This window comes from Belonocnema kinseyi, chromosome 6, assembly GCF_010883055.1.
Source record: "Belonocnema kinseyi isolate 2016_QV_RU_SX_M_011 chromosome 6, B_treatae_v1, whole genome shotgun sequence".
NCBI classification, from domain to species: Eukaryota; Metazoa; Arthropoda; class Insecta; order Hymenoptera; family Cynipidae; genus Belonocnema; species Belonocnema kinseyi.
This window is the reverse complement of record NC_046662.1, coordinates 4,976,270-4,987,120: the sequence shown is the minus strand read 5'-3', so window position 1 is coordinate 4,987,120 and position 10,851 is coordinate 4,976,270. Positions and strand designations below refer to the sequence as shown.

The 10,851-nt window shown below is 24.5% G+C and overlaps 1 protein-coding gene across 1 annotated transcript in view; it reads right to left on the bottom strand.

Annotated features, from left to right (window-relative positions):
• Window positions 1-10,851, bottom strand: part of LOC117174545 (CAD protein) — a 179,722-nt gene that overhangs the window by 148,032 nt on the left and 20,839 nt on the right. The window lies entirely within an intron of this gene.

Sequence of the window (10,851 nt, the reverse complement as noted above, 5' to 3'; positions counted from 1 at the left end):
TTAACATACCGTCGCCACATTTTGAGCAAAGACATTCCCGATGATAGCTGCAGGGCGTGCCATGCACACCCCGAGCATTTAGCTCACATACTATCTAGTTGTGCAACACACGCCGGAACGACCTACATTCAAAGGCACAATGCGGCACTAAGAGTATTTTATTACCATCTCTGTCACTCCTACGGCATTCACCTTAATATCGCTCCTCTAAATGCTCCTAGGGAAATTGAGTCAATTGTCGAGAATGGGAAGTGCCGTATATACTGGAACTTTATATTCTCGACAATTGTTTCTATTGCTCACTCGAGGCCTGATAGGGTTCTTCTTGACTTCGAGAAGCGAACCATGTTTGTTATCGATATTTCGGCACCAGCTGACAAAAACATCATAGCCAAGGAGAATGAAAAGAAAGAGAGGTATCGAGACCTTATAAGGGAGTTGCAACGATTGTACCCGGAATATTCTGTTAAACTGATCGTCCTTATCATCGGCGCTCTTGGAGGTGCCAAGCTTTCACTTGCTAATAGCCTAAAAAGCATTCCTGCGTGTCAACAATATGCTAGAACACTTGCGGGAAAAATGCAGAAGGCGGTTGTCCTTGGGTCGCTCCGTGTTTTGGGTTAGAAACTCCATTTTTTTCGTAGAAACTTAATTATTGTATAAAAGTTCATATTTTGATCGTGAAAACTTGACTGAAATCTTTTTCAACAGAAAATTAAACTTTTTTTTTAACTTAAATTTTTGATTTAAAACCTCTTCTGTTTTAGAATCAATTAAGTTTTTTAATGAAAATACAACTTTTTGGTTAAAAATCATTCTTTGATTGATGATTGAGCTATTTTGTTAAAAATTCCTATTTTTCATTAAAAATCCACTGTTTAGTTGAAAATTTGTGGTTTTTAGTAGAAATTTAATCTTCTTGGTTGAAAATTTAATTATTTGATTTCCAAATACATGTTGTTTGGTTGAAAATTAATTTTTTGTATTAAATATTTCACAATTTTGTTTCGAGTTGAAAATTTATATTTTTTAGTTGTAAATTTAATTATTTGCTTGACAATTCGTGTATTTTGTTAATTTATCTTTTTTGGTAGAAAAGTAATCTCATTAGATGGTATTAATTTCTTTTGATTGAAAAAAGGAAATTTAACTTTTTTGTTGAAAATTCGCATTTTTGTTTAAAGATTTATCTTTTTTGGTGAAAATTTATTATTTAAGTTAAAAATTAATTAATTTCTTTTGATTGAAAATTTAACTACTTTATTATAGAAAAATCGTATATTCGGTTTCATAATTCAACTACCTATTTTGTAGGCAATTCGTCTTTTTGGCATGAAAAAACTATTCGATTTTTGCTCGAAATTTTTTTTATTTATTGACTGCAAAATTTTTCTTGGTTGATATTTCAACTCATCAGTTAAAAATTGCTCTTTTTGATATGAAAATTAATTTTTTCTATGAAAATATTAACTTTTACATTTTTCGTTGAGAAGGTTTTTTTAAAGAATTATTTCTAATTGAAAATATCTTCTTTTTTTATTGAAAATTAATTGCTTTCTATGGAAATTTAAATATTTTATTTTTTGTTCAAAGTTGGTCTTTTTTATTTGAAAACTTAAATGTTTAGTTAAGAATTCTTGTATTCTGTTAAAAATTCGTCTGTTTTGTCAAAAAATTAATCTTTTTGGTTGAGGATTGATCTATTTTGCTAAAAATTAGTTGTTTTTTTCTCAAACTAGGTTTTTTAAAACTTAAAATTCATCTTTTTTCGTTAAAACTTCATGTATTTTATTGAAAATTCGTCTTTTTATAGAAAATTAATCTCGTTGGTTAAAAATTAATCTCTTTGGTTGAAAAATTGACTATTTTTTTTTAATGCATCTACTTGGTTAAAAATACAATACTTCTAAATTGTAATATATGTGGATTTGCTTTTTTTATCAAACATTTGTCTGAGGTAAAATCTTGCAATTGTAGTCTAAGAAATTTAGAAACTTTTTTTTGCAATAACATTTAGTTAAGATTATTGATCTGGTTATTGATTTGGATTGACAGAGGTAGAAAAAGATAAAGGTTTATAAAGAAGAGATCAAAAACGATACAGTTTAATTGACCAACGATAGAAAAAGATACAGAGGGATAGGCTAAGATAAATTTCCCTTATCCTTTTCTATTTTAGAGATAGAGAAGGATTAAAATTAGGTGTCCAACGACCAAATTTGGACAACCACCATAAAATGTTCCCATTTCAATCTGAAAAAAATTCTCCTAAAAAATAAAAGACAAAATGTCACTTCTTTTCTGGACAAAAATAAAAATTCTGCACATTCACTTGATTATTGGACGTTAACTAGGATTTTAACCCACAAACGGCACACTGGTGCGAATTCACACTGGTGCGAATTCGCACCAGTCTTTTCAATTTGTTGGCATTTACGCAAACACAGCCGCAGTGGATTATCCCCACATATATTAAATATATATGTTAGATATGTGTAATATATGCTAGTTTATTATATGTTCAATATATTAAATATTTAATATTAACATTGCAAACAAACTAATTCGCACCAGTGTACCGTACACTTTCCATGCATTTGACCCTTTTCTAATTTTAATTTAATGGTTCACAATATGACTTTGCAGAAAGTTACAAAAACCTACAATCCCAAAGGGTTTCCACGCATATGTTTGGTGGACTGTGGGTTAAAATACAATCAACTGCGTTGCTTCCTAAAACGAAATGCACGAGTGGACGTCGTTCCCTGGGATCACGACTTTACAAAAGCAGATTTCGACGGTCTTTTTGTCAGCAATGGTCCAGGAGATCCGAGTATGTGCAAGAGCACAGTTGAAAATCTGCGAAAATATCTCGCATCTTCAAATCCGAAACCAGTATTTGGAATATGTCTGGGACATCAGCTTCTTTCCCTTGCCGTTGGCTGCTCATCCTACAAAATGGCGTACGTTAAATTTTTTCAAAGATAGAGATTACGAGTACAATAAGGAGACCCTACTTTTCTTCGGAAAATTCTTTGAAAATTCATGTAAACTTTTTTCGGAAAATTTTCACGCATAGATTCGGATTTACTTAGTTGGCATCGTTCTTAGCGCCTCTTGTGGCAAAGCGGTAAAGTTTGTCTTTTTTATTTTAAACTTTACCTGTTTTAGCAGAAATTAAATCTTTTTTTGATAAGAATGCAACTGTTTGGTTAGAAACTAAGCTATTATACTACTTAAATATTTCATAGAAAATTTATATTTTGATGTTGAAAAACGAACTGAAATATTTTCTGGATGAAAGTTCCACTTATAAAAAAATTGGTTTTTTATTACAAATTTATCTGTTTTAGTACAAAGTTGATATTTTTTTGATAAAAATACAACTATTTGAGAATTTAACTATATATTGTTAAAAATTGGTACTTTTTGTTTGAAAAAATTCGTCCTTTTGGATTGAAAATTCAATTTTTTTCGTAGAAACTTATTTTTTTGTTACAAAAATTCAATTTTTAATGTTACTGAGTTAATTGGAATCTGTTTTGGATAAAAGCTCAACTTGTTTTGTGATAAAAAGTTCTTCTGCTCTAAGATAAATATGATCTTTTTTTAATAAAAATGGAACTATTTGCTAGAGAATTCACCAATTTTGGTAAAATCATCCTTTTTGGTTAAAAATGCGTCTTTTTGGATTAAAATTTTAATTTTTCTGGTAGAAAATTATTTCTCGTTAAAAAATTCATAGTTTGATCGTGAAAATTGGGCTCAAAACTTTCCTAGCAGAAAATTCAACAATTTTTTCTGCAAAAAATTATCTTTTTGATTTAAAACTTCATCTGTTATAGAAGAAATTTCATTTTTTGTATGAAAATGTAACTTTTTGGTTAAAAATCGTGCTTCGTTTCTCGATAATTCAACTAATTTGTTTAAAACATTTGGTTGAATTGGTTTGTTAAGAAATCACATTTTTTGTTAAAGATTTATATTTTAAGTTGAAAAGTTATCTTGTTGAAAATTAATCTTTTTTAATTGAAAATTAAACGACTTGGGTCAAAGTTAAACTACATTGTGAATTTTTTCTTTATTGAAGGCTTATGTCTGGTTAAAAATTTAACTGTTTAGTGGAAAATGCTTTTTTTTTGGTTTAGAATTCATTTTTTAACAGAAAATGTAACTTTTCCATTTTTTAGTTAAAAATTCGCGTCTTTTTTTGTAAAAAAATTATTTTTTTTAGTTTGTATATTCCTTTTTTTGCGTAAAAATGCATCAGTTTCGTCGAAAATTAATTTTTTCTTGAACAGTCATATTTTTTGTTTGAAAATTGAATTTTTGTAAAGAAAATTTGTCTTCTGGTTTGAAGGATCAATAATTTAGATACAATTTTATTTATTTTTTGAATGAAAAATCTTTATTGGTTGGAAATTCGTCTTTTTGGTTTTAAATTCTTTTGTTGTATAAATTTCATTTTTTTATTAAAATATCAACTATGTCACTTTTTCGTTGGCAATTTGCCTTTTTAGGTTAAATATTCAACTATTATGTTAAAAAATCAATTATTTTGTTGAAAAGCCATCTTTTCAAGTAGAAAAAACTTTTCTTTGTTGTTTGAAATAAATTAATACATTTGAAAATTTTAAATTTGTATATAAAACACTGTTTTATTCCGCTTATGAAGTATTTTATGGTAAAAATATCATAAGATTAAAATACTGGTATTTGAATATAATGATTTGAAATGAAAAATTAGTCAAAGAAAAATCAGAGAATTTTGAAAATGCCACGCGTCTAAGTTTTTTGGGAGTAGGGTCTTCTTATTGTACTTCGTGGTATTTATTAAGTAATGTGAGGCTATTGCTTTGCATATTTTAAATTCCTGAATATGTCTGAGCTAGAAAATAATTTATATTTAACCGCTGATATAACCTGGACAATAAAAATATTGTTAAAAATCTTAAATTTGTTAATTCTCTTAAATTCTTTTGAATTTTCCGAAATGCTCTCATATTCTCGGGAATTTAAGAACTCTAGTATTATTTCTAAATTAAAAGCGTTCCAAATTGTACACTTTTAGATTGAATTAAAAAAATTGGACAATTATTTTGGAAAAGATTTGAAATTATATCATTTCTAATTTAAAGCTTACAAAATGAAACAATTTATTTCTAAATATAAGAATCGCGAATCTGAATAATTTAAGATTAAAATTTCGAAAACAGGACAAGTTAAAAACTCTAAAAATAAAATATTTTCAGATTAGAATTTTGAAAATGCGCAACAACTTCTTTCGGAAGACTATTCTTTGGTAGAAAATTTAATAATTTTCTTAAAAAGACATCCATTTGTGTTGGAAATTATTTACAATTCTTATTTTGATGTTAGAAAGTGAACTGGAGTATTCTTTGTATGAAAATTTATCTATTTAAAAAATGTTTTTTTGTTGATTTCATCTGTTTTAGGAAGAATTTCAATCTTTCCTGAATAAAAATGCAACATTTCGTTTGAAAATTCATCTCTTTTTTTTTGAATTTGTCTTTTTTATTTTAAAATTCACCTGCTTTAGAAGAAATTACACTTTTATAAGATAAAAATGCAACTCTTTGGTTGAAAATTTAACAATTTTGTTAAAAAGTCATAATTTTTGGTCGAAAATTCTACTGTTTAAATATAATATATGGGCGTTGAAAAAAAGAACTAAAATATTTTCTTGGTAAAAATTTAACTATTTCTTAAATTTTGTTTTTATTAAATAAAAAATCCATCTATTTTTAGAAAAATATCACCTTTTTGGATAAAAATGCAACTGTTTGGTTGGAAATTAAACATTTTTTTTTAAATTCCTACTTTTTGGTTAAAAACTTCTCTATTTTATTGAAAATTTAACTGTTCAATAGAAAATTTACTTTTCGTTTAAAATTTATATTTTTGTGTTAAAAAATAAACTGAAATCTTATTTGGATGAAATTTCTACTCAACATTTTTTTTCGTTTCTCATTACAATTTCATATGTTTTATTACAAAGTTTAATCTTTTTTTGATAAAAATGCAAATATTTGGTAGATAGTTCAACTATTTTATTTAAAAAATCATTCTTTTTGGTTGTTAAAAATTCCTCTTTTTGGATTGAAATTTCATTTTTTTTCGTAGAAACCCTTTTTCTTAAATTACATTTCGGACCTTGAACTGGAATCTTTTTTCGATGAAAACTTTTTGGATAAAAAGTCATCATTTTTGGTTAAAAATTCGTCTTTTTAGATTAAAAATTCCACTTTTTTCGTATAAAGTTATTTATTGTTTTACAGTTCATATTTTCATCGTGAAAACTTGACTGAAATGTTTTTCAACATAAAATTCAACTTTTTTTTTAATTTATCTTTTTGATTTAAAACCTCATCTTTTTTAGAATCAATAAATTTTTTTAAATGAAAATACAACATTTTGGTTAAAAATCATTCTTCTTTGCTTGAGCAATCAACTAATTTATTTGAAAAATTTGGCTGAATCACATTGTTAAAAAATCACTTTTTTGTTGAAGATTTATATTTTTAGTTGAAATATTCATCTCCTCTTTGGGTAAAAGTTTTTTTTATTGAAGTCTTATTTTGCTTTTTGAAAATTTAACTGTTTAGTGGAAAACACATTTTTTCTGTTTAAATATAATTTTTTAACAGAAAATGAAACTATTCTATTTTTTAAATTTGATCTCTTTTAGTTGAAAATTCACCTTTTTTGGTAAGAAAATTCATTTCTTGCTGAAAAGTCATATTTTTTGAAAAATTTATATTTTCGTAGAAAAAATTTGTTTTCTGGCTTGAAGGTTCAATAATTGAGATAAAATTTTTTTATTGTTTGAGTAAAAATTCTTTTTTTTGTTGGAAATTCGTCTTTTTGGTTTTAAAATTATTTTTTTCCGTATAAATTTCATTTTTTTTTATTAAAATATAAACTATGTCATTTTTTTGTTAGGAATTTGTCTTTTTAGTTTGATAATTCAACTATTATGTTAAGAATCCAATTAATTTTTTGAAAATTCTAGTATTTTGTTAAAGACATCTATTATAGTCGAAACGATATTTTTTGTTTGAAATAAATTAATAAATTTGAAAATTTTAAATTTGTATCTGAAATACTGTTCTATTCCGTTTATAAAAGATTCTATCTTAAAAGTATGATAGGATTAAAACGCTAATATTTGAATATTAATTATATAATTATATAGTTTTGTCTTTATTCAAAGTTAATTTTTTTAATTAAAAGTTAAGTCATTTCGTTCTAAGTGAAAATTTTTGTTCTTAGTTGAAAATTCATGTATTTTGTTAAAATTTCCTTTTTTTTTGATCGAAAATTAATCCTTTCTTTTGAAAATTATTACCTTTTGGTTGAAAATTGAAATATTTGGGAAAAATATCACTGTTTTGTAGAAAATTAATTTTTTTTTAACTAAAAATTTAACTATTCCAGTTTAATTTTGCATGTATGTTTTTCAGTTAAATATTCAACTATCTGATTGAAAATTCATGTAATTTTTGGATATTTCTTTCCTTTTTTTGTAGAAAAGTAATATTCATGCTAAAAAATTTACCTTTTTGGTTGAAAACTGAACAATTTAGTTTAAAGTTCCGCTTTTTTTAGTAGAAAATTAATCTTTTTCAGTTGAAAATTATTATTTTCTTGCTTGAAAATTGAAATATTTTGTATAAAATTTTGTTTTTTTGAAAATTAATTTGTTTAACTGAAAATTTAACTATATTCTTTTTATTGTATATTTATCTTTTTAGTTTAATATTCAACTATTTGGTTGAAAAATCAAGTACTTTGTTGATATTTTTTTCCTTAAGTGTAGAAAACTAATATTGTTGCTCGAAAATTCACCTTGTTAGTTGAAAACTGAAAAATTTAGTTAAAAATTGAACTCTTTCATTAAAAATTCATGTATTTTGTTCAAAATTCGTCTCTTTTTGTAGAAAATTAATTTTATTTCAAGAAAATTGATCTTTTCTGTTTGAAAATTGAAACATTTTGGTGAAAAATTTAATAATTGTGTAAAAATTTTGTTGGTGTGAATTAATTGGGATTTTTTTAGTTGCAACTTCAACTATTTGTTTAGAAATTCCTGTATTTTTGTGATATTTGGATCATTTTTTTGTAGGGAATTAAGATTATTGCTGTTTTTAGTAGAACAATAAAAAAAATTCACCCTTCACTTTGAAAATTGAAAAATTTAGTTGAAAATTCAACTCTTTGATTAAAATTAATTTATTTTGTTAAAAAATTGTTTTTTTTTGGTAGAAAAATAATATTTTTGGTTGAAAACTAAACCATTTTTTTCAATTGTACTATTTAGTTGAAGATTAATTTTTTTTTGTTGAAATTTCATTTCTTTGTCGAAAATTAATATTTTTATTTCAAAATTCGTGTTTTTTGTTTAAAATTCAACTATTGTTTAAATATTTTACTATCTGGTTAAAAATTGAAAAATTTGGTTCAAATGTATCGTTTTTGGTTCAAAAGTCAACTTGTTTGTTGAAAGTTCGTCTTTTTGGTTAAGCAATAAACTATTCTGTTGAATATTCGTCTTTTTTGCTTGACTTCAACTGTTCGTTATATGAAATTAAAATTTGTTGTGGTTAAAATATTAACAATCAAATTTTTCGTTGAGAATTCATCTCATTTGGTTAAAAGTTAATCTGCTTTGTAAAAAATTCAAGAGTTTTATTAAAAAGTAATGTTTGATTGATTCTTAATTTCAGTTAAAATTAATTTTTTTGCTTTAAAACTAAACTTTTGTCTTGAATAATCGTTGTTTTATGATTCAAAATTTAGATTTTTACTGCAAATTTATCTCAGTTGGTTGGATTCAACTGTTTGTTTTTTACAGGTAAAATATTTTTTTGTTAAAATATCAACAACCTTTTTTGTTGAGAATTTATCTCTTTTGGTTAGAAATTAATTTTCTTTCGAAAATTCAACAATTTTGTTAAAAAGTCACGTTTTTCGTTTAAGATTCATATTTTTAGTTGATTATTTTTCTCTTTGATTGAAAATATTAATATTATGTTGCAATATTGTTTTTTGAATAAAAATTCAATTTTGAACTGAAAATGTAACTATTTTAGTTGAAGATTTATCATTGTATTTGAAAACTCATCTGTTTGTTTTAAAATTTAATTATCTTGTTGAGAATTCGTTACTTTCCTGTGGAAAATGTATTCTTTTTAGATGAAAATTCAACTATTTGTTTGAAAATTTATCTTTTTTATTTGAAAATTATACTTTGTCAAAAATTCATATATTTTTATGAAAAAATCGTAATTTTCAGTAGAAAATTAATCTTCTTTGTTGATAATCTAATTTTTACGAACAATCGTTATTTTCAGTAGAAAATTAATCTTTTTGGTTGATAATTTATGCTTTTGTTTGGAAATTGAAATATCCGATTAAAATTTAATCTGTTTAGTTGAAAATTCATTTACATTTTCGAAAGTTTATATATTTTTATGAGAATTCCTTATTTTCAGTCGAAAATTAATCTTCTCGGTTGATAATTTATGTTTTGTTTGAAAATTGAACTATCTGTTTCAAATTTAATCTGTTCAGTTGAAAACTCATCTACTTTTTCGAAAGTTTATATATTTTTATGAGAAAACGTCATTTTCAGTAGAAAATTAATCTTTGCGGTTGATAATTTATGCTTTTGTTTGTAAATTGAACTTTCTGAATAAAATTGAATCTGTTTAGTTGAAAATTCATTTACTTTTTCGAAAGTTTATATATTTTTATGAGAATTCCTTATTTTCAGTCGAAAATTAATCTTCTCGGTTGATAATTTATGTTTTGTTTGAAAATTGAACTATCTGTTTCAAATTTAATCTGTTCAGTTGAAAATTCATCTACTTTTTCGAAAGTTTATATATTTTTATGAGAAAACGTCATTTTCAGTAGAAAATTAATCTTTGCGGTTGATAATTTATGCTTTTGTTTGGAAATTGAACTTTCTGAATAAAATTGAATCTGTTTAGTTGAAAATTCATTTACTTTTTCGAAAGTTTATATATTTTTATGAGAATTCCTTATTTTCAGTCGAAAATTAATCTTCTCGGTTGATAATTTATGTTTTGTTTGAAAATTGAACTATCTGTTTAAAATTTAATCTGTTCAGTTGAAAATTCATCTACTTTTTCGAAAGTTTATATATTTTTATGAGAAAACGTCATTTTCAGTAGAAAATTAATCTTTGCGGTTGGTAATCTAGTTTTTATGAAAAATCGTCGTTGTCGGTAGAAAAATCATCTTTCTGGCTGATAATTTATGCTTTTTCTTGGAAATTGAACTATCGGATTAAAATTTAATCTGTTCAGTTAAAAATTCATTTACTTTTTCGAAAGTTTCTATATTTTTATGAGAAATCGTAATTTTCAGTAGAAAATTAATCTTCTTTGTTGATAATCTAATTTTTACGAACAATCGTTATTTTCAGTAGAAAATTAATCTTTTTGGTTGATAATTTATGCTTTTGTTTGGAAATTGAACTATCCGATTAAAATTTAATCTGTTTAATTGAAAATTCATTTACTTTTTCGAAACTTGATATATTTTTTGAGAATTCGTCATTTTCAGTCGAAAATTAATCTTCTTGGTTGATAATCTAATTTTTATGAAAAATCGTCATTTTCAGTAGAAAAATAATGTTTTGTTGATAATCTATGTTTTTGTTTTGAAATTGAAGTACCTCATTAAAAGTTAATCTATTTAGTTGAAAATGAATCTTTTTGGTTGATAATTTATGCTTTTATTTGGAAATTGAACTATCGGATTAAAACTTAATCTGTTTAGTTGAAAATTCATTTAATTTTT